The sequence below is a fragment of the Podarcis bocagei genome (genome assembly GCF_964188305.1).
Source record: "Podarcis bocagei genome assembly, chromosome: 4".
Lineage (NCBI taxonomy): Eukaryota > Metazoa > Chordata > Lepidosauria > Squamata > Lacertidae > Podarcis > Podarcis bocagei.
This window is the reverse complement of record NC_138128.1, coordinates 36,284,979-36,309,735: the sequence shown is the minus strand read 5'-3', so window position 1 is coordinate 36,309,735 and position 24,757 is coordinate 36,284,979. Positions and strand designations below refer to the sequence as shown.

Below are 24,757 nucleotides of genomic sequence, written 5' to 3'. Positions count from 1 at the left end.
CCGATGAGCTTAATTCTGTATTTTCCCCCTGCCCTGCACCTGACTAGCGCATACAGAAAAGCTGATACAGCTCTTGCTCTCTCCTTCATCCTGACATAGGTTTGTAACATAAACTATTGTACAGCCCTAGGTCAGAGCTATCAGTTTTCAAATCACCAGCTCCTTAGTCATCACGATTATGAAGGCAGATTTCATGTTGATGTTGGTCTAAGCAGTTCTCTTGTAGATTAATTCTAAGCAACTTCTGTGGGCTGAAGTCCTTCAAAGAATAATTAACCAAAAGGACATTACGAATCATTATGTTTTATATCTTTTTCATTACAGGTTTTCTTGGGATACTATTGTCACTAGATGGTGGTTCGTTGCAAATGGATCTGATTTCTGCTGACTTCGCAACCTATTATCTAGTGACAGGTGTGCTACCTAAATCGCTGAATAGATCACTTTGGAATTTGTTCTTTGTATAGGATTTCAGCCAGACCTGCATGCAGGCTTCGTTCTTCACCACTGCCATCAACCCCAGCAGTACTCTTTTTTTTAAAGTGTGTCTTTCCGACACTGCAGTATTTATTACTAAATGCCAAAATGATCCATTCAGCAGTTATGCCCCCCCACTGTATTAATATAATTAATGTCTAGATTAGAAATTTGTAAATGTATTTTAATGCATGAAAGCATTCTTATGATATTCTAAGCTTTTGTACCAACATATTGCTGCCAAAGAAAGCATAGGCATCCGTGTTGGTCCATAGTGGTGTGTTGGGGGAAAATCTACTGTAAAGCAGTTCCTTTATCACAACCAACCCAGAATGTGACAAAATTTTGAGAAAGCTGGAGAACCTGGAAATTTCCTTGCTACTTTGTGGCATTTCAGTTGCCTGTGGGGTTGGGATATTACTTTTTAAGGAATGTTGCCAAATTCACCTTAGCAATGTGTGATGGGACCATTTGAGCAAATGTATGTATCTGGATTTAAATCTCAGCTGAGTTCCCATTAGTCGGAACAGAGCATCAAACTGCATGCTGTGCTCCCACTGTTAGTACAAGGGAACACCTTGTTTCCTTGCTCTGGGCTAGCACCACCGCCTGCTATTCCTTTCAGGTCCTGTCCCCCCCCCCATACATGTTTGCTAACAGAGGTGGCCCAAGACATTTTGGCATGTTTAGCAGAACATCCCCCGTGATCATAAAAATAGAATTTGCTTTCCTTCAGTAGTAGCTCTGAACCTGCCACCTGAACTGAGCCTCTTGTTTGCGTTGCCCAATGGCAGGGCCGGTCCTGATTAGAAGCAAAAACCATCCATCGAAACTGATCTGCACTAGATAGATTCAGAGCCAACCAAAATATTTATTGTCTTCACTTACTATTATTGCTACCAGAATGGATGTCTCTCTGACAGATGGCCGTGTAGGGGAAGGATTCTGTAGAAGCGAATGGAGGCCATTTCATAGCAGGAAGGTCTTGTTAGTGAAAACAACAACCCACCAAAGAGTTGTGTGGCACGTTATCAACTAACAGATTTATTGTGGCATGAACTTTTGTGGGTGCGTCCATGTCATCAGGTACAGGATTGGACAAAAGGAACTCTCTTCTGCAAAAGCTTGTTCCATAATAAAACTTCTTATTTTTAGTCTTTAAGGTGCCACAATGCTCTTTGTAGGTCATGGGGCAACAGACTGTGTTCCCACAGCCATTGCTAGTCCCTATATCTTGCTTTTATTGATTTATTTTCACACATTTAGCCTGCCTTTCAGTCCCTTAAGAGCTGCCATAATGCCTAATGAATTATGCTACCATAAAGGCACTCCCAAAAAGAAAATGCCAAAAATCGACAGATTTACACTGCAAACTTAAATCAGCTGCTATTTTAACTGCTTTGGCTTATCTCAGCGAATCCTAAAAATCATAATCCCATGAGTATACAGATAATTTCCTGTTAAGAGATCTGCTGCCACCACCATCTGCTGCCACCAATAAATATATAATATTCTCTATTTCAGAAGTTAAGGCTTTGAGTGCTGTTGCAGGCATGGAAGATTCCCAAGGTTTGAAGAAATACAAAAAAAGACAAAAAGTATTGGGGGGAAATCCTCAGGAGGGACCCACCACCCACAGCCCACTGAGCATGCTCCGTGACTGTGGAATGCTGACTGACTGTTGGAAGGGACTTTGAAATGGAGTTGCTGAAATCCTGAACAGCAGCACCTGAAGCCAAATTTGTGGACTGGAGGATGGGGTGAAGGCGGGAATGTGCCTGTAAGCCCCACTACCACACTCTGTGCTTGTGGGTCCTCCTGATCATTATTTGACCTTCCCTATGTTGTAGTGGTCCCATCACCTCCTGGCAAATAGAAGGGGAAGAAATGGAGGCAGTGAGAGATTTAACTTTCTTGGGCTCCATGATCACTGCAGATGGTGACAGCAGCCACGAAATTAAAAGACGCCTGCTTCTTGGGAGAAAAGCAGTGACAAACCTAGACAGCATCTTAAAAAGCAGAGGCATCACCTTGCCAACAAAGGTCTGTATAGTTAAAGCCATGGTTTTCCCAGTAGTGATGTATGGAAGTGAGAGCTGGACCATAAAGAAGGCTGATCGCCGAAGAATTGATGCTTTTGAATTATGGTGCTGGAGGAGACTCTTGAGAGTCCCACGGACTGCAAGAAGATCAAACGTATCCATTCTTAAGGAAATCAGCCCTGAGTGCTCACTGGAAGGACAGGTCCTGAAGCTGAGGCTCCAATACTTTGGCCACCTCATGAGAAGAGAAGACTCCCTGGAAAAGACCCTGATGCTGGGAAAGATGGAGGGCACAAGGAGAAGGGGATGACAGAGGACAAGATGGTTGGATAGTGTTCTCGAAGCTACAAACATGAGTCTGACCAAACTGCGGGAGGCAGTGGAAGACAGGAGTGCCTGGCGTGCTCTGGTCCATGGGGTCACGAAGAGTCGGACACGACTAAACAACAACAACAACAACCATGTTGTAGTGGGCTTGTACGAACCCTCCATGCAAATGGGGATCCTGCTTTTTCAGGGTTGCCTGTGTGCAGGGTCCAAGCCTCCTGTAGTCTTTCCCCACTCAACATGGGGGAAAGGTTGGCAAGCGGGCAGCAGAGTGCAAACTGGGATGTTTAAGTCAGGGCTTGCACTGCCTTGCCCTCTATCTATGAATTTCGCATTTTCGTGTTCAGGCAAATGGTGGGAACACAGCTTTTTGTTGTAGCTTCTGCTTGTAAGCCAGTTAATCAATGATGTGCTGCCCTTTAATGGTACTCCCAGATATGACTCCTAAGGCTGCCTGCCTTACATTGCCTAATGGTAAGGTCTAGCACATCCCTGCTGAAAACGACCTCTTTGCAATGTAATGAGAATTCTAATTCGACACGCTTCAGCTTAATTTTCAGTTTTAATTAATTGCTTATTTTTAAGAAAAACGTTCAGCTCGTACTTGTGAGGAAGCAGGGATACATAATGAAAAAGCTGGCTTGTTTGAATGGACAGAGTCGGTGCTGTACTGATACCTGGCATTAATGATAGTGTTGGCTTTCATGTCCCATTTGGTAGGTGGTGATAAGCGTGCAGGTAACTTGCAACTTAGGGGCATTTAAATTAAACTCACCTTAATTTATGTGCTTGGTGGCTGGCGCACAAACTAAATGCATGCGAGGCAGAGAGCTTAAAAGCTCTTTCAGTGCGGAAAGAGGTTTTAAGCTCTCCACCTTGTTTACCAAGCTCTGGGAGGCTCTCTTGAGATCTCAGGGGGATGTCCCAGAGCCTGGTAAGAAAGGCAGAGAGCTTAAAATCTCTCCATTTTGTGTGGCAGCTCAAGCCTACCTGGCTCGCCAGTTTCAGAAAAGTAGGTAGGTTTACACGGAAGCGGTTCCAGGGTTGTTTTGACTATACACGATCTTGTCTTTACATGCAATCCCCAAAGTGTACCCCATACACAAGTTATGAGTTACCTGTTATGTGTATTCCCACAATGCTCTGATCTCACAATAAGGAAGGCTCAGAGGGATGGTGTCCTCTTAACTCGTTGGTGCTTGAACTTTCTTTAATGAAGTTGTTTATCTTAGGCTGTGGAGTCGCTGCAAGTGACACCCAAGGAAGTGGAAGATCAGTCAAGTTGCAGGGAACAGGGAGGATGTGCAGGATTAGTGCTTCTAGTGGTTGTCCTGCTGCTCTCAGAAAAATCTATTTGTGGCCTGGATTATACGTTATGCCTGGGGCAAAGTGTACAGTACTTTTAAAATATGACAATAAATCATGAAAATGGTGGCCAAAAATGACTAAAAGGAGAGTCCTGTAAAGTTCATGCTACAGATTTATTTATGGCCGCGTTATTAATTACCATTTCCTCATTCTCATAGAGAAAGGGTTTTTATGTACTGTACGCTTGGCTACCTATGTTTGCTTTCTTACCTTTTTGGTTAGCGAAGAAGCCTCTTGAAATGAGCATTGGAATGTATAATGAAAAGAGGAACGGGAAAAGTGCAGACTTTGAGAAGCCTAGCATTTGTTTGCTTAAATGAAGATCCATGTTCGCTTTGCCTACTTGATTAACTGCGGTACTAATTACAACATTGTAATGGGATGTTACATTAGGAGCTTGCAAATTGATTCAGTTGAATTGTTACTATTTAGGTTTCTATTTTGCCTTCTCCCTATGAGCAAAAGGAAGCACACAGAACACCCAATTAAACCTCTAAACATGTGTTCATAAACCCCACTTCAATTTTTCTCCACTTCAGTGGACTGTTTTTAAAATTTGAAGTTTGCTTCTCCCTTCCTCTCTCAGTTTGACATTCCTTTTTCCACAATTCCATTTCTTTCCCCAGGTGAAGAAGCAAATACAGCGGTACCTTGGGTCTCAAACTTAATCCGTTCCGGAAATCTGTTCCAAAACCAAAGTGTTCCAAAACCAAGGCGCACTTTCCCATGGAAAGTAATGCAAAACGGATTAATCCGTTCCAGACTTTTAAAAACAACCCCTAAAACAGGAATTTAACATGAATTTTACTATCTTACGAGACCATTGATCCATAAAATAAAAACAATAAACAATGTACAGTACTATAAAATAAATAAAACAGTATTTTAGATGATAAAAATTAAAATTATTATTTTTTCCTTACCTGCACTGATGATAGTCATTGTTTGGATGGGGAGCTTTTATCCATTTCCGTGGTCACACAATCAATCAATCAATCAATCAATCAATCAGTAGCTGAACTGGGATCCACACAGTCACAAAAACAAATTAACTGAAAAAGCATCAAAACAAAAAACGCAAAATAAATAGCAAAAACAAAAGCACCAAATATAAGCTCCAAATATCACCTCAGAACACTGCAATCGGAAATGGATGGCTTGAATTACAGTGGGGGGGGGGATGCAAATTAGCAGCTCAACAGGAAATACTGGGACTCAAAACGGAGCACATTCGGCTTCTGAAAAAAGGTTCGAAAACCGGAACACCTACTTCTGGTTTTGCAGTGTTCTAATTCCAATTTGTTCGTAAATTAAGCTGTTCGAAAACCAAGATACCACTGTAGTTCATTTCAGGTCTGGTGTCTATCACCTGATACATGACAGGACACCCACCATACAGTACTGTGTATTCTTGCAGTTGCTGAGTCCTGTTTGAAAGCTGCAGGTATGCTGATCACCTGTTCAACCAGGAGTGGAGTTGGGATGTTCTTGCCACCTCTTCTGAACAGCTAGGTGATACTGCCTGTATTTTAGCAGAGCTGTGCATGTAGGGCTTTGCATGTAGGAGACAATGTCACCACCATTCTTTGCGTGGCTGGTTCTCCATAAACCGAGTGTTTGAGAGCTCTCTTCTGTGCACAAATATGCTGTTGGACTCACCTCAGCCCCAGCTAGCATGGCCCGGTGATTAGGAATGATGGGACTTGTTGTTCTAACACAAATGGACCATCACAGGTTCCCCATTCTTGCATGAAATTCTCCTATCTGCTTCTTTAAGTATTTCCCATGGATACAGTGCAATAGGTAACAAGTATCCCTATGTATCAAGCACATCAGCAAAAAGATCCACAAATACGAAAATATACACCAAACAATGCATAAAAAGAGATAATGAACACAATATAAATAGGACAATAATACTACAAACCAGCATATTATAGATCCATTTCAACCATTAAGCTTTTTTCCAAAGATATTCTGATTAGTTCTGATTCCCTGGGAAAGGTTTTCTAGATAATCTTATTTGGGAAGTGTGCCCAATTGACTCTTGTTGTGCTTGGGCGGCTGATGATTTTTTACCTGAGCAGTTTTATTTTTTCTGAGAGGCTGTTTTTCAATATGCAGGTTGGATTATTATTATTATTATTATTATTATTATTATTATTATTATTATTATTATTTTACAAACATTGGTCATTTGCCCTTTTGTCTGGCTTTGCCTTGTTTTGGGAAGAGGAATTATTGGGATACATTCCCCAAATATGATGGGGAAAGGTTTTCTTTTTTTAAAAAAAGGACTGTTACATGCTTAGACACACAAAATAAACAGTGGGCCTGATCCTGCCAAAGTTAAGCATTTTTCAGTCCAAGCAATTTCAGAGAGAAATTGTTTAATTATGCTTGCTTAATTTTGGCTGGGTTTTACCTAAGATTCTTTTTAAATTTATTTTTTAGGAAAGGTCTGTACCGATGGTAGGAACCAAATTATTTCCTTGAAGGCTTTAAACAACATTCAAGACATGGGGCAGAAGACATCTTTAAGTACAACTAAATAAAGAAAACCTTTGATTACTTTTGGAGTGTTTGATCTTATAATCCGTACAGTAAATGAAAAAGACAGAGTTTCAGTAATGACAGGGTTTTCAGCCTAATGTTACATGTGTGATCTTCATGATAACCCCTCTCACAAGAAAACGCTCACAACTAGTTTCAGTTCTAAGAGCCAAAAATTTTTTAAATAGCAAAGGAATTTGTAATACTACTGTGTGGGATACTTTAGAATCTCATGTTGCAGGAAAACCCCTTAAGTACGTGCAAATGAATTTCTGCACATTCATTTCCTTGTCACCATTGTTTCCTTTTAATCTGTGCCGTTGTTCAATGTCGAACTTTACATTGGCATGCTCTTTGGGGCAGAGAAATATTATTTAAAGTACCATGGGCACTGATGGAGAATATGCATTAATTAAGTAACGATAGTAGTACTGGTGCATATTTTCCATCAGTGCCCATGGTAGTAGTACTGGTAGGGACATGGGTGGTGCTGTGGGTTAAACCACAGAGCCTAGGAATTGCCAGTTGGAAGGTCGGCAATTCGAATCCCGGCAACGGGCTGAGCTCCCGTTGCTCGGTCCCTGCTCCTGCCAACCTAGCAATTCGAAAGCACATCAAAGTGCAAGTAGATAAATAGGTACCGCCCTGGCGGGAAGGTAAACGGCATTTCCGTGCACTGCTCTGGTTCGCCAGAAGTGGCTTAGTCATGCTGGCCACATGACCCGGAAGCTGTACGCCGGCTCCCTCAGCCAGTAAAGTGAGATGAGCGCCGCAACCCCAGAGTCGGTCACAACCGGACCTAATGGTTAGGGGTCCCTTTACCTTTTAGTAGTACTGGTGATGACTTCAGTACTGCTTAAGAGCTGCCTTCAAGGTTTTTTTTTACCTTGTAGACTCCTGGTCATGTTATGCCAAGTTTTATTAAGTTGTTTCAGGCTTCTCTATCTATCTCTATCATCTGTCTCTCTTTAAGCCTATGAAATCTAATAAAGAACTTTGTGATTATGGAATCACAGTTGTTAGGGACAAAAAAACCCAGGCATTGAGAGTCTTCTCGATGTCTGAACCAGTTTGTTTGTTTGTTTGTTGGTTTGTTTGTTTAATTATTTGTTTTATTAAGTTTATATACTTCCCTTCATCCAAGGAACACAGAAAGGTTTGTGAAACACCTTGCTCTGTGAGATCCATTTAGCCCCATCTCTTCCTATTTTTAAAAGATGTTTGAACTTTCCTGTTCTAGCAAGCATTTATTTTGTCAGGTGGATAGATTTTATATGGCAGATCCTCCTTTTAGGATCTTTAAATCTGCCCAACCTTTCCCTGTTTTTATGCTGCTTTACTGATTTTATAGGATTGTTTAGTTTTGAATCAACATCAGCCGCTGCGAGTGATGCAAATGCATTGGAAGGGGCAGGGCAGATGTTTTCTACATAAATTACCCCTCTGAGAAAACTGGATACTTTAATATATATATATATATATAAACCACTTTTAAGGGTTAGTTAATGGAGCAAGATCTTCAGCTTTAATTCATTTTAAATAGGGAATCTTTTAAAAATATGGTTCTTGTAGAGATGCTATATGTGTTTCTTATTATTCATAAGGTTTATACACTGCCTTTCCTCTTAATGGACTTGAATCATTGTGCGTGTTCTCTATTTTATTCTCAGCAGCCCCAAAAGGTAAGTGATCCAATGGCCCAAAGTCATCCAGTGAGGCTTGCAGCTGAATAGGGATTTGAACCTGGTGCTCCCAATCTTAGACAAGCACAATAAATTCTACACCACATCTGCTGATTTCCCCCACCCTACCACACCAAATTACTGAGGTGTGCACAGGGTCACATTGTTTAGGAATATAATAAGCTACCTTATACAGCAGGGGTGGGCAAGGTTTACCAGCCATGGGCCTGATCACTCCCATGGAGATCGTCTGTGGGCCGGACTGGCACAGTGCGGTGCTGGAAATTACTTCTGCACATGCCCAGATGCTGAAAATCACACCTGCGCAGAAGCAATTTTCAGCATCTGGACATGCACAGACGCAATTTTCGGTATCTGTGCATGCGCACACGCAATTTCCGGCACCGCTCGGCAAGTCCCTGCGCCGTGCTGTGCCGGTTTAGCGCAGCGCGTGGGGGTCTTGCCGAGCAGGCAGCTTGGTTCGGGGGTGGCTTGTAGGCCAGTAAAATGGTCTTCGTGGGACGCATCTGGTCCATGGGCTGCACATTGCCGACCCCTGTTATACAGACCCATTGGTTGATCTAGTCCAGGCATCCCCAACTTGCGGCCCTCCAGATGTTTTGGCCTACAACTCCCATGATCCCTAGCTAACAGGGCCAGTGGTCAGGGATGGTGGGAATTGTAGTCCAAAACATCTGGAGGGCCAAAGGGTGGGGGTGTCTGAGCTAGTCTGATACTGTCTAAACTGACTGGCAGCTCTTCTCCAGGGCTTCAGATGGGACAATCCAAGTTCGACCTGGAAATGGGTAGTGCTGGGAGGCACAATTTAAGAAGGATGCTGACAAGCTGGAAGTGTGCAGAGGAGGGAAGCCAAGATAATCAAGGGTCTGTAAACCAAGCCTTATGAAGAACAGTTGAAGGAGCTGGGTAGGTTGTGCCTGGAAAGGAGGAGACTTCAAATATCTAAATGGCTGTCCCATGGAAGATGGAGCAAACATGTTTTCTCCTGCTCTGGAGCATAGGACTCAAACCAATGGCTTCAAGTTACAAGAAAGGAGATTTCAACCAAACATCAGGAAGAACTTTCTTGACAGTAAGAGCAGTTCGGCAGTGGAACAGACTCTCTTGGGAGGTTGTGGACTCTCCTTCATTGGGGGTTTTTAAGCAGGGTTTGGATGGCCGTCTGTCATGGATGCTTTAGCTGAGATTTCTGCATTGTAGGGGTTAGACTAGATGACCCTTGAACCCTACAGTTCTATGATGCCATGCCAGAGAATGAACCTGAGGCCTTCCACATGCAGAGATGCTCTACCACTGAGCTGTACATTCAACAGTATACATTTTTACATTCAATGTTAAAAATTTGGTTCATTCTCTATCATTCTATTTCCAGTGTCCAGACTCAGCTGTTTATGTAGTTAAAACAACCCCACTGTAATTTGTAGTGGAAAGTGCCACTTACATTGTATGTCCACCTTCAGTAACTTCTCGGGGGGGGGGTGTTCTCACAGCATCGCTTAATGAATGTTCCTCACAAACACACGTTTTGCCCATCCTATATCAATTTAGCCTTGCTTATTTCAGTCCCAGATCTCCTGGAAGTTTTCTCTTTTTCTTGAGGTAATGATCTTTGTCGTCTAGGTTCTTTGTACTTGCTTGTTTTTTCCCCAAGAAAATATGAGTTGTTGTTGTTGGGTTGCCTCAGCCACTCTTGGTGGCTTCCAACATATATATTAAAGGTAAAGGGACCCCTGACCATTAGGTCCAGTCGTGACCGACTCTGGGGTTGCGGCGCTCATCTCACTTTATTGGCCGAGGGAGCCAGTGTACAGCTTCCGGGTCATGTGGCCAGCATGACTAAGCCACTTCTGGCGAACCAGAGCAGCACACGGAAATGCCGTTTACCTTCCCACTGGAGCGGTACTTATTTATCTACTTGCACTTTGACGTGCTTTCGAACTGCTAGGTTGGCAGGAGCAGGGACTGAGCAACGGGAGCTCACCCCGTTGCGGGGATTCGAACCGCTGACCTTCTGATCGGCAAGTCCTAGGCTCTGTGGTTTAACCCACAGCATCACCCGCGTCCCTCCAACATATATAAAAACATAATAAAACATCAAACGTTAAAAACTTCCTGATACAAGGCTGCCTGCAGATGTTTTCTGAATGTTGTATAGTTGTTTATCTCCTTGACATCTGATGAGAGGGCTTTCCACAGGGAGGGCTCCACTTACGAGCTATAATTCAAATAATTATAGCTGTATTTTAAAACAAAATACAGGGGGTTTTTTATGAGCAAAAGCTTAATATGTGGCTTGGTAATAGAAACATTGCCACAGACATCAATAACCAGATTGTAATTATTTACAGAGAAACAGAACTTCTTCAAACAGTAGGTCAATAAGAAATTTCCATCACTTTGTCTTCTTCAGAAGTGCCTTTATTTAAAACAAAGTTATCAGAGACTATGTTGTCTGATAACAACCTCTTACCTCACTTCATTTCTCTGAAAATTGGGCAAGAGATGGTGGTGCTTGCTTTATATTTACACAATACTAGGAATCAGTCTGAGATGGTTGAAAGCAAAAAAGAACACATAATTAGTGGGTCTTGTTTCAGTCATTTCTTCTTGGGATAAGGAAATGCAAACAATGGAAAGCTTTGGTGGTTTGTAAAGTTGCCACCGGCTTGACTACCCGGGGCAAGTAAGAACGATCTATGTTAGATTTCTCTCTCTCTACAAATTCATAAAAATCTGCCACAAATGATTAACAGAGGTTTTCTTAGGCAGGTGTGTGCAGCGGAAATGTGTTCTCATATGTTTGTGAGGCTGTTATATTTTTGCAGCAAGTCCATAGTGATCTCAGGCGGGGTTCTCAAAGGACACCTGTGTTGGTCTTTGTTTTCTTCTTCTTCCAAGGCCCTCTCTTGGCTTCCAGAATTTCAAGAGTGACACTTGGGAATTTTGTTCTAGTGTGACAACTGGCAGTTGGTAACTGGACGTTTATTGTTGGATCAGTTGCAAATCCATAAAAGGGCATCCTCTTTTGTATCACGACAAAACTTCTTATTCCCCCCCCTTCCCCCTCTTTCGCTTCTGAATCTTCGACTAAACGGCCTTGTCAAAGGGCTTAATTGAAAAGTCCAAGCACACAGTATCAACCCTGATCTCCCTTATGCAAGATAAACAGGAGAATAGCCTCATTCCTGGTTCCAGTGTAAGTGGAAAAGGAGCTTAAATTAGATTTAAAATGAACTATGTACTGAATACAAGTTTTCAATCTGCTGTGGCAAGCAACTATAAATTACTCACCAGTAAGTCCAATGATGGAGCTTTACAGCCCTCTCCTGCCCCCCCCCTCCACTCTGCGCAAATAGACCTATTTTTGAACAGCAAGGAATTGTCTGGGGCCAGAGACGTTGGGTCTCTTACGATCGAAACCAACCTATAAGATTTGGGCTTGTTTCTCTTCCATTTGTAAAAGCAGGATAATTCGTTAACAAGAACAAAATGAAAGCCTGATGAAACATGACACAAATGCTTCTTTTCACTGAAGTGTAAAAGGAAAGTGAGAAGAAATTAAGTACTGAAATAGTAAGTTCCCTTGACAGACAGAGCAGCTCTAAACTGCTTGCCTCGTCACACCCTTTTGCAGATCATAGCATGGAACCAACATGATTACTGGGACTGGAAGCCTGACAGTCTCTAAGTAGGTGGCATTACATTTTGCCTTCAAATCAATAGCAGCAACAACAAAAGTGATGGTAGCAACAATACAATTTTACTGGAGCCAGAGTTCCAGGTAGCCATGATAAAATTTCACATTTTATTATACTACATTATCTGGGTCCCTTTCAAGCTACTGTTAAAAGCAATCAACAATCAGTTCTTCATTCCTCTGAGACAGACACTTGATAAAAGGGAAATTTCAACACATATCCTTTCATGAACTTCCTTGTAGTGGGGTTTGAGGCAGGCCTGCAATCCTCAAACTGTTGCCTCTTTCATGTAATACGGACCGGATGTAAGATATTGTTGAATCCATTGTGTATCCAAAATACGACTAACTTCATTTAGTTTTGGAGAAAGTTGTTCTGACTTTCATAAACCCATTCACTTGAAAGCTGGTACTTGTTTGTATTCTCATTTGTGTATCTTTTGTACATCACAACTAATGCTCCTGAAATGAGTGGTTGCAATACAGAATCATGGCTCAAGGCTGCGGTTGTCATATGCAAGCTGTTTTAGAAAGTGTTAGATCAACTAAGCTCTTTTTATACAAATTGGGTTGTAGAAGATGATACGGCTGCATTAGGTATAGCTGTGGTGAGGGTTGTCTGTCTGTGTACAGTTGTACCCTTGGCATATGCCCTTGCTCATTCTGTCTGGTGACTCAGCTGGTGAGAGCCACTTGTCGTGCTTCCTGGCATGCTAGAAATTTTCATCTGAAAATAAAACATCACACGGCGCAGAGTCAAATGTGCATGGTTCATGTGATGAAAATTCAGACAGCCCTATCATCTATCATGGGTTATAACCAACTGAACTAGATTAAGGCTAGACCCATTGAAATTAATCTACCAAGCTAGTTGTGCCCATGATTTTCAATGGGTTTACTCTGAGTAGAACTAACACTGGACACCAGTTGATTTTAGTGGTTTTGGATTGTACCCAGAGTCCAAAAGTGTCTCTCAATTATAAATGGCAACATCAGAATTAAGAAAAAAGCTTTTAAAAACCAATAATGCAGTGCTCAAATGATTTTATAAGTACCGTATTTTTCGCTCTATAACACGCACCTGACCATAACACGCACATAGTTTTTAGAGGAGGAAAACAAGAAAAAAAAAATTCTGAATCAAATGTTGTACTAAACTATTTATTAAACAACCGGTATATCAGAATCATATTACAACCATGTAAAGTGAACAGCAGTCAACAGTGGCATTAAGAACCATCATCACTGTCATTAACAGTTCGAGTACTCTTCTAGTCTTCTGTGAACCCCAAGAACTCATCAGTGTCAGAGTCAGAATTTATGAAGTTCAGCTCCTCACAATCACTGGCATCACTTTCTTCGCCATCTTCATATAAAATGTCATCTTCTTTTGAATCCAAACCATTGCTAATGCCACATTTCTTGAATGACTGTGCAACGATTTCCTCCTTCACCGAGTGCCATGATGTTTTCACCCATTCACAAACTTGAGTGATAGTGGGCCTCTTCATTCGTCCAGTGGGTGTTAGATCATGATTACCAGCAGCCATCCATTTGTTCCACTCTTCTCGCATAAAGACCTTAAATGGCTTGTTGATGGAAACGTCGAGAGGTTGCAACTGGCTGGTAAGACCTCCAGGAATTACAGCTAGATGAGTCTTCGCTTCTTTAAAACACTTTTTTGTACTTTCGCTAATATGTGCTCTAAACTGGTCCAGAACTAATAAGGCAGGTTTTTTCAAAAGCCCTCCAGGACGTTTGGACCACACTTTTTCAACCCATACTCTCATTCCATTTTCGTCCATCCATCCTTTCTCATGAACATGTACAACAATTCCTCGTGGAATCACTTCTTTTGGAAATGTTTTCCTTTTGAAAATTAACATGGGTGGCAATTTGGTGCCGTCTGCACAGCAAGACAACACAACCGTGTAATGGGTTTTCTCATGTCCGGAGGTTTTCACAGCAATAGTTTTGGCACCTTTCAGATCCACAGTCCTATTAGATGGCACATCAAAGGTTAGCGGGACTTCATCCATATTCCCAATCTGGCCAATTTCAAATCCATTTCTCTTCCTAGCATCAATTACAAATTTATGAAAAGACAGAATCTTTGATTCATATTCTTCTGGCATTTTTTGTGCAATTCTAGTTTTCGTGCGCATAGCAAGGCCACATCGCTTCATAAATCTGTAGCACCATGATGGTGAGCCAGTAAAATCATGAATGCCTTTCTCTAAAGCAATGCGTTTGGCTTCATATATTATCATTTTTGTGGAGACTGTGATGCCATTATTCCGGTGATGTGTGATCCATTCTTTCATGGCCACGTCCAACTGTGGCCACTTTGCAGCATGTCCACGAAAAGTGTGCTTATTTTTATCTGCTTTTTGCAGCTGATCCTCCTGTTTCCTCCAATCTCTTATCATTCTTTCTGTTGGAGGTGGCCCAAAATGTCTCTCTGCTGCTCTGTTTCCATGCTCCTTAGCATATTTCACTACCTCTAGTTTAAAAGGAATCTTATATGCTAGTCTTCTTTGCTTTATCATCCTTATCAGAACGGGGGAGGTTTTCTGCAAGAAAATACAGTTCTCTGCAAGAAAATGATGAAGGAACTGTCAGTAATGTATGGTATCTCCAATACAGTGACGAAGGAAGAGGGGAGGGCAGCTCACATTTCTCCTAGGCAAAGCAGCCAACTCCTATAGGCCTAGGTGCCTTCCCCCCCATTAATATTTGAGGGAGTCATCCTCCCCCCATGCTGATGGGCATTGCCATTCATATAAGGTACCAGTGTGCATGCACTTTGTCTTGAGATCATTGCAGTCTGTGAGATGGGGCTTACCTGTACCTGCCCCCCCCATATTTTATTGAAGTTGGAAGAGGGAGGGAGAGCTCACATTTGTCCTAGGAAAAGCAGCCAATTCCTATGGGCCTAGGTGCCTCCCCCCCATTAAATATTTGAGGGAGTCATCCCCTAATCCCCATTGTGGTATGTGAGGTGGGGCTTACCTGGCTGCCCCCCAATATTGTTTGAAGTTGGAAGAGGGAGGGAGGGAAGGAAGAGAGAGGGGGAACTCACATTTGTGCAGCTGCCTTGCCTCGAATGAGAGCAGAAAGAGGAGGAGACGCAGGGACACGAGCCTTGTAAGCTGCTTTGTTTGAATTTACCGGTGAGGTGCTGGGGGATGGACAGAAGGGGATGCCCTCTTTGTCCCTCCTTCCGGCTCATTGTAAAGAAAGCAGAGTAAGAGCTGCTTACATGTGTGTAAGGGAGAGCCATAGAGCAGGCAGACACTGAGAAAGAGAGGCTGTCTTCCTTTTCCGACCTTGACTTTTGCAAGCGCTCAGCTTTTGCCGGCTTCCAAGCTGCCTCTCTTCTCCCACCTCCCCAAAAAGCCATAGAGCAGGCAAGGAGGCAGACACGCTGCCCTCAGCTGTTTTGCTGGCTTCCCAGCGAGGGAGGAGAGGAGGACAGGCTGCTGGAAAGCCTAGAGGGGCAAGGAGGCAGACACGCTGCCCTCAGCTGTTTTGCGGGCTTCCCAGCGAGGGAGGAGAGGAGGACAGGCTGCTGGAAAGCCTAGAGGGGCAAGGAGGCAGACACGCTGCCCTCAGCTGTTTTGCTGGCTTCCCAGCGAGGGAGGAGAGGAGAACAGGCTGCTGGAAAGCCTAGAGGGGCAAGGAGGCAGACACGCTGCCCTCAGCTGTTTTGCGGGCTTCCCAGCGAGGGAGGAGAGGAGAACAGGCTGCTGGAAAGCCTAGAGGGGCAAGGAGGCAGACACGCTGCCCTCAGCTGTTTTGCGGGCTTCCCAGCGAGGGAGGAGAGGAGAACAGGCTGCTGGAAAGCCTAGAGGGGCAAGGAGGCAGACACGCTGCACTCCTCCGCCTGCATTCGCTCCATAACACGCACACACATTTCCCTTTGTCTTTTAGGGGAAAGAAACTGCGTGTTATGGTCCGAAAAATACGGTAAATAAGACAGAACATGCTGCCTGGTACTTCTTGTCATATCACCTGAACTGCTTCTTCACACTCACAGATTCATGATCTGCCATGATCATGTAAACTGTGCAAGTAGCATGCAAGTTATAACAGACTGAGCAATTGGGGGTGTCTTTTTCATTCATGAGACATTTTCAAGGCTCTTGCTTATTCTGAAGATGTTGTTGAAATGTTGATTCTTGCTCAGTAGAATCACAGAGCTAGCGGGTGTCCTGGCAACCTCTGGGATCAACTCTGTCTCCTCAGGCACCAGTATTCTATGCCTAAACCATGCCAGTGAGTGCCTGTTGATTCTTGTCTTGGAAGCCTCCATGGAAAGGGAATCCATAACCTAAGGAGCTTGTTTCATTCCTTAGGTGTCTCCATTTCCAGCACTGGCTACAAGCCAGATGGCCCTGGTAGCTTCATAAGCAGGGCCTGATGGAAACACCCAGCCCCAGTTATTTGTTCTGAGCATCTGATAATCAGAGCAGAATTGTCTCCGAGCACAAAAGCTTAATTTCCAGTTGTTTTGGCTAATAACCCTTAACCGATGTGACTTCCATGAGCGTGTCTAGTCATCTAAAAGCCGGCTAAGCCGAGGGCCATCGGTCTATCTTGTAGTAATGAATCCCTTTAATTACTTGTGTGTTTTGTAAATAATACTGCTCATCAGATTTGCTGGATGATCCCAAGCTCAGGTCATGGCATCTATAGGCAGGACTGCAAGAAGAGTCCATCTGAAACCCTAGAGCAGTGTTTCCCAAACTTTTTTGGGCAACGGCACACCTGTTTACTGAAAAAAAATCTCGCGGCACACCACCATTAAAGCCCCGCCCCGTGACGTCAGCGCGCAGCGTCACGCCGGGAGGGACGCACGAAAGTGAAAGTTTTTTCCCTTCCCCTTGCCGGGGAACCTTCAAGCTTTGGGGGTGGGAGGAGGCAGCAGAGCGAGGGACTGAGGGACGGCGGCAACTGAGGCGGCGGCGGCTGTTGTGGTGGTGGCGGCGATAGCGGGCGGAGGAGGGGGCGGCGGCGGGGCTTGAGGAGCCGTCGCCGGGAGTTGCTGCAGCTCCTCGAAAGGCTTCTCTCAGCTGCGCTCAATCCGCCTCGGAGAGGATTTCCCCTCCGGTCCCATGAGTTCGTTTGGGGCATCGCTCCGGCTGCTCCCTCTCCCGCCGCGCAGGAGCGATGCCTCTCTCTGGCTCTCCCTCCGCGCAGGCTGAGGGAGGGAGGGAGGTGCGCGTGTGACCCGTCTCTGCTGGGAGACCAAACCCAGTGAGGCAGAGTTGCGCGGAGGCGCCCAGGCAGCGCTGCCGGCTGCGAGGAGGAGCGCCAGGCAGCAGCAGGAGGCGCGGCCTCTCCTCGCCGCCGCCGCCCCGCCTCTCGCCGCCCGACTCGCCCGCCTCCCTCCAGGCATCTCGCGGCACACGAGGCAACGTCTCACGGCACACTCGTGTGCCGCGGAACACCGGTTGGGAAACACTGCCCTAGAGAGCCTCTGCAAGTCAGTGTAGACAACACTAAACTAGATGGACCAATGGTTTGACTCTGTATAAGGCAGCTTCTTACCTAACCTCTTAAGATTTGCTTTATAGCAGGGGCCAGCAAACTTTTTCCGCAGGGGGCTGATCCACTGTCCCTCAGACCTTGTGGGGGGCCGGAATATATTTTTTTTGGTGGCGGGGAGAACAAATTCTTATGCCCCACAAATAACCCAGAGATGCATTTTAAATAAAAGGACACATTCTACTCATGTAAAAACACGTGATTCCTGAACTGTCCGTGGGCCGGATTTAGAAGGTGATTGGGCTGAATCCGGCCCCCGGGCCTTAGTTTGCCTACCCATACTTTATAGGGAAACTTCCCCAACCCCATTGGTCTTTGTTATCCTGTACCTTTTCTAGTTCCACAAATTTCTTTTTTTCAGTCTGGGTGACCAACCACACCCAAAGTAAATGTACTCTAAGCCTTAGCTCAACTTTTCCCAACTTGCTGCTTTTCATGTACTTGGGACTACAAGTCCCATCATCCTTGACCATTGACCATGCTGACTGGGACTGGTGAGAGTCGTCATTCAAAACTTCTGGAGGGTAACAAGTAGGCGAAGTCTCCATTAGTGCACCATAGATTTACGAAGGAACATTCAGATATGAAATGGTGGTAGCTAATGTACAGAGTGATGAAAAGCAATAAAATAATCTCTAGATCTTTCTATTTAAAAGTTGGTGAACAGAAATGAAAGGCATGCAATAGAGAAACCAATAATTTCTAAAGAGAGAGAGAGAGATCGTTTATCTAGTGAACAAGTTGTTCACTTTAAATCTTTCTATGTTATAATTGCATCAGTTTGTAAACAATGATAAAAGGACTGCACCAAGTTAGTAAATGATTCTTCTTTTTTTAGTAGAACTTTTCATTTTGCCTCCACTTTAGATCATGGGTCATAAAGACGTATGCCTCTTAGACTACTCTCATTAAGAGTTAATTTTGCACTCTTAGGTAGGAATCCTGGGAACTGGTATTGATTACTGAGAGTTCTTTGTTGCAATTTCCTGGTTTCAGCTAACGTAGATGCTACTATACACAGCTATTTTAATCACAGTTTTTTTGGGAGAGGTCTGGTGTCTTAATTCTCAGCATATTGCCTCTAGTATGCTTTTGTCAATACAACTAATTTTCAAATGTGGATTTTATTGCATGGTATGCTAGTATGTCCTGTTGTTTTGTCTGTTTCTTTACTGCGTGGGGACATGTTTCTTGCTATATGTTTTTCTTTTTAAAATATCATTGATGTCTGATTTGTATTGTGCAATCTGTCATTGTTGGTTTGTTTGATTGTATTATAAAATCTCAATAAAGGAGCAAGGGACTTTACCCCCCCCCCCCAAATCATGATAGTTAATTTGGTAAGCGTCTAAGGTTCTTGGACCCAGGATACCATAAGGATCTCCTGTGCCCATATATCCCAGATAATATGGAAGAGGTGTTGTTGTTTTTTGACTCCATGGGGTCCCATTTTAAACATTTAGAACTGCATATTCTTCCATACTCTACTTTCTTTTATATCAATCCATATTGTCTATGATAATTGTAACACCAGAAATGAAATAAAAATCCTGCTAATGTTTCCAGCTGCTTACAGGGGTCTCCTAAATAACTTATAAATTTCTTTTATGAAGTTTTTGGCCTCTTGGTTTCTGAGTTTTCAAGTACGTTTTGCCATCTCAGCATAGTCCATCAGCTTGGTTTGCCATTCCTCTCTGGTAGGGACTTTGTCTTCTTTCCAGCTTTGGGCTAGTAACATCCGGGTGGCTGTTGTTCCATACATGAAAAGTATTTTCTGCTCCTTTGGAATATTGGTACCTGTAATTCCTAATAAAAAGGCTTCTGGTTTCTAAACAAAGGTTATTTTAAACATCCCCCCCCCATTTCATTATATATCATCTCCCAGAAAGCTTTTATTACCTTACAAGTCCACCACATATGATAGAAGGTACCTTCTTTTTCTTTACTTTTCCAGCAGATATTTGTATACATTTGTCCTATACATTTTTGTCAACTTAGTAGGAGTCATTTTCATATAGTTTTCTTTCAGTGTATAACATCCTGTAAATTTCACGTCTGTTTTCCATAACCTTTCCCAATCTGCCATCTGGATATTATGTCCCAAATATTTTGCCCAGTGTATCATTACCAACTTGACCTGTTCATCTTTTGTGTGCCATTCTAAGAGCAAACTATATTTTCAACAATAATTTAGCATTATTTTCTAACAAATCTTTTTGAAATCTTGATATCTCACGACTAAAACCTTTGTTCTTATCTGTCTTAAAAATATCATTTAGTTGGTGAAACTGTAACCTATTAGTTGTCCCCTGTGTTAAAGAGGCCTCAACTAAAAGTCATACATTTAGTGTCTCCAGCCCTATGCTGTGGAACAGTACTCCACAAGACATTCAGCAGGCACTCTCACTTTTGACTTTCAGCCATCTCTTGAAGACCTTTTTTTCTGACAAGACTTTGCTGACCTTTTAAAATTTTATTTCTGATTAGCCAGTTACTTGTATTTTTATTTTTTAAATTGGTGTTTTATGTCTTAACATTGTACATGATGTCATAATATAACATGATATGGCGGTATAGATTGATTGATTGATTGATTGATTGATTGATTGATTGGGTGGTTGTTCAGTGTCTATTACTGGTCTTCAACTGGTGGGATGGGACCCACTAGTGGTAGGGAACCACTAGTGGATCACGGCCTGATGTAAGGTGGATCTCAGTGAACACTATATGGCTTGTGAAACATGGACCACTTATAAACGCCATCTCCAACTCCTCAAAAGATTCCATCAACGGTGTCTCCGAAAATTTTTACACATCACTTGGGAAGACAGGCGAATTAATACCAGTGTACTGGAAGAAGCAAAGATCACCAGTGTTGAAGCAATGATTCTTCAACATCAACTTCGTTGGATGGTCCTGTTGTGCGGATGCCTGATGATCATCTTCCAAAGCAACTACTCTATTTTGAACTTAAAAATGGAAAGCGTAATGCTGGTGGTCAACAAAAGAGGTTTAAAGACTATCTCAAGGTAAAAACACCAACAATTGGGAAATACTTGCCTGCGAGCACTCCAATTGGAGAACAGCCTTCACCAAAGGTGTCATGGGCTTTGAAGACACTTGAGCTCATGACACAAAGGAGAAATGTGCTAAGAGGAAGGCACGCTTGGCAAATCCACACCATGATCAACTCCCGCCCGGAAACCAATGTCCCCACTGTGGAAGGACATGTGGATCCAGAATTGGCCTCCACAGTCACTTACGGACTCACTGTTAAAACCGTGCTATGGAAGACAATCTTACTCGGCTATGAGTGATCGCCAAAGAAGAAGAAGAACAACAACAAGATATGGCAAGATATTGAGACATGGGTCCCCAAATGCATGTCTGGGTTAAAAGTGGGTCTTTGGGTTGGAAAAGGCTGAAGATACCTGGTCTACATTACTTTAAGCATGGGACAGATTCCATGTGTAGTGGTATTAACAGAAAGATCTTGTCTGTATTTGGAGTTCAGGCCCAGTGGGCAGTGCAAGTTTCCACAGTTCAAAGAAGGAAAACCACAAAGGTCCCCTGCTGAGGCTTCCATAGTTTTTGGTTGTGATTTGAGGATGGTGTTGCAATGAGCATCACTTACCTCAATATCTGTGGTTTGCCCATTTGTGCAGCACTTCTTTGTGCATGGAAGAAAAAAGATCAAGGAAGCAAATTTTAAGTTACGGTAGTTTTTGCCAGTTGGTTCTGCGGGCTTTCTAGCAGGGTTCAAGATGCTCAGTTTCAAATTCCTTTTGTTTTGATGTTAACAGAGCCTTAGGTAATGCCCAGGCATAGCAGGCCATGAACAAAAGAAAAGGGGTGGGGGGCATTGTTCTAGGTGCATTTTGTGACAGGGAATTTCATTAGCGCAAGCGGTTTCTGAGCTCTGGGCGAAGTACTGTGCCTAAGATTTCAGATTAAAACTGCAGAGTGGAAGGAAAGGAAGAGCTTTTTCTGCCTCCCCTCTTCCAGCTACTGTCTGAATACTGGGTAAGAGACCCTCTTAAGAATATTAGGAGGGTGGGCAGGGGAAGGACCAGACCATGTGAAAAATGAACATAATATTTTAGCTGCAGTTCATTCATTTTCAGCTTTGTACTCTTGTTATAAAAAAGTGCACCTAGACATTCTGTTGTTGCGCCCATAACCTAGGTTTAAGGTCCATTTAGCTCCTAGCTTCCATATCCCAGTTCCTAACACTAGGGGGTGGGGGTGGGGAGCTGTCAGAAAGAAACTACAGCTGCTTTTGGCTTACGGCTCTTTTGGATTGGATGTGGCTGCACTAGTAATAGCTTAATGGTTTTCTGTTTAACTATAATTAACCTGACAGCAGGGTTTGAATATTGCATTCAGGAGAATTGTGCTGGCTTGGCGTTTATAGTACGGGAACAAACAATTAGTTCCCCATAAGTAAAAATGTTAAGTCAAAATGTTTATTTATAAAGGTAAATAGGGTGGGCTGCTCTGTCTCCCTAAAAAGAGGGTGGGAGTGGAGGGGGAAAAAAGAGAATAGAAAACTCCACACATGTCACCATTTAAGAGTGTCCACAATGTAGGTTAAAGTAGTATTTACTCACCACGTCATAGATTGTTCTTTGAAACTATCTGTTGTCATGTAGGAAGCATGGCAATGTATGTGCAATTCCATGCCTCTCTGATCTTAAGAGAAGTCTTCAGCCGGATTCTGACTTCCCTCACCCCACCCGAATCATTTTGGCAAAACAAAATCCTTTGCAGGCAGGATTGAAGCCACACCTACAGAAGAAGATCCTTTTTCACTGCTGGCTGTGATTCAGGCTGGTGAAGTGAAGGGATATTTGCAGGGAAGCCCCACTTACAGCTGCGTTAGGAAATGCCCAGTGGGAAATTCTGTAGCACAGCTGATGGCTGTAGGCTTCTTGTTGCTGCTGATTGGTGCTGACAGAATCACCGGGAGCACTTTGAGTGGGTTTCCACTGGCCCCGTTTGGCAGCAGGTGTGGGCAGGTGGGTATGGTTTGGGGAAATTAAGCCGGTGGACTGAACGTTCCCCACCCCTTCTAGAAGTTTTCAACCAGGAGGGTTGGGAACGCACAGTGCAGCTCCTTGCTTCAGTGTGTATGAGGGCAACAAAGTCCTGAGGTGCTCCACTCATCGGTCCTGGATCTTCCAGTGTGATTGACGTTTCCCAGCAAGGACACAGACTGGAGTGGCTAAGTAAGGTGAGTATCAGAAGGAACCCTGAGGTTCAAGAAGTACCAGTGTTGATGAATACTAGAGAAAAAGCAACTTGGTAGCAATCTAATGGCTGTTTCAGCAACATCACTAGGAAAAGCATACAGTGGTACCTCGGTTTTCGAGCATCTCTGTTGATGAACATTTCGGTTTATGAATGCTATAAAGCCGGGAGTAAATGCTTTGGTTTTCAAACACGCCTCGGAAATCGAACATGCCCTGTGGCTTCCACTGAGTGCAAGATCCTGAGACTTAGCTGTCGGCTGTTGAGTTTTCGGTTTCCGGACGTTTCAGAACTGGGTCTTCCGGAACGGATTACACTTGAAAACCGAGTTACCACTGCATATGGAAATGCTTTCTTGAATACTTTTATTTACCTTTTGGAAGTTATAAAAAAGAGCGTTGGGTTGGCTAGATTTCTTCTGCTAGAGTCCTAAAAACTCTGACTCCTGGCCCATTATTGTGGTGGATTAATTTCTCTCCAAACCAAGCTGCAAAGGTGTCTGTCTCTTCTTGATCCTTCTATATCACAAATGTCTTTTCATTTGAGGACTGTGGGGTGTGTGTGTGTGGGGGGGTGAGTTAGAGAGCTCCATGCAGGAGATCCCCTTCATGTGATACTAATCCTTTTCTGTCTGGATTTCCCAGTCCGGCATGTGTTATGCCTCTACCCCCTTCATCACCAGGGAGTTAACAGCTTTAGGGCTCCAGCGCTATAGCAACATTCCAGTCAGTGAGCCGTCTGCCTGAATGACCTCAGCATGTGGAAGAATGGTTGTATTCTCAGTTATTATGTTGGGACTGCTTTGGAGGGATGTGTAGCGAGGAAGAGGGAATGGAGAAGAAGCTAGAAATAGATGCCCAGTGCCAGAATCCTCTCTCAAGTATAAACAGCTACCCTGTTTTTACAGCCGCTTCGTAAGACACACACTCCAGCAAGGCTTGCCCTTTGGACTTGAGCAACTATGACTTAAGATTTAGGTGCTGTTCTTTTAGAAAGGCTTTAGTTTAGTATCTCAAGCTTTTCTAGACAATTGCTTTATTGTGTACTGTTGTTTCTCGGTTGTGACAGAAGATTGAAATTTATTGCCCACCCCCCAGGCCAAGCAAGTCTGTTGTGGGAAAATTAGATTTCAGTGACACTGGAAGATGCAGTATTATTATTTTTAATCAGTGGAAACATATTATTTCCCTCTTGCCCACTTCTAGTACTGTTTGGAGTGCTGCGCAGGATGTGGCATTGCAAATATTATGGGCATCTGTTGGTTCGTGTCAGTGACATCTCTGGTGATCTGTGACACACTTGGCATTTATCACACCATTGAGAGAAAATGGAAAATGGAAAAGGCCAATTGCACAGGCTCTGGAGAATCAGTGACTCACAAAAGCATAAAAATATCATTCTGGCGAAGTCTAGGCAGTTGCGTTCTCAACTTAGCTTGGGAATCTAATCTGTACCGAAAACACTTTGCAGTGCAAGATGTATTATTACTGCACACCGATTGATATTTCCTTCAGGCCTCCACCCTCATTTCTTACAGAAATCCTATGTTGTATACCCAGTCTTTATCAAATATTGTGCATCAAGCTTCTTGTTCATTAAATGAAGGTGGTCAAAGAAGGCATTCATCTAAATTCTCCTTGAGATGCTTAGAGTTACCCAAGTAGCTTTCTGGCATTTGGAAATTCCTGTACTTTTTCAAGCCACTGCCATGGAAGTGAGGCATAGTGGAGTCAATCTGTTCTGCTCTTCTGTGTCAATCCAGCCTTCTCTGAGCTAGGGAGTGTGGGCAG

General features: G+C 43.4%; 1 protein-coding gene across 4 annotated transcripts in view; it reads left to right on the top strand.

The window, feature by feature from the left end:
• Positions 1-24,757, top strand: part of ST6GAL1 (ST6 beta-galactoside alpha-2,6-sialyltransferase 1) — an 82,683-nt gene that overhangs the window by 7,014 nt on the left and 50,912 nt on the right. Inside the window, exon 1 of one of the 4 annotated variants that reach the window (XM_081192684.1) lies at positions 22,676-22,950. The exons of the other annotated variants lie outside the window; for them this stretch is intronic. The gene's annotated coding sequence lies outside the window, so the exon portion shown is untranslated. Of the gene's footprint in view, positions 1-22,675; positions 22,951-24,757 lie in introns of those variants that run through there. 4 annotated transcript variants of the gene reach the window in all.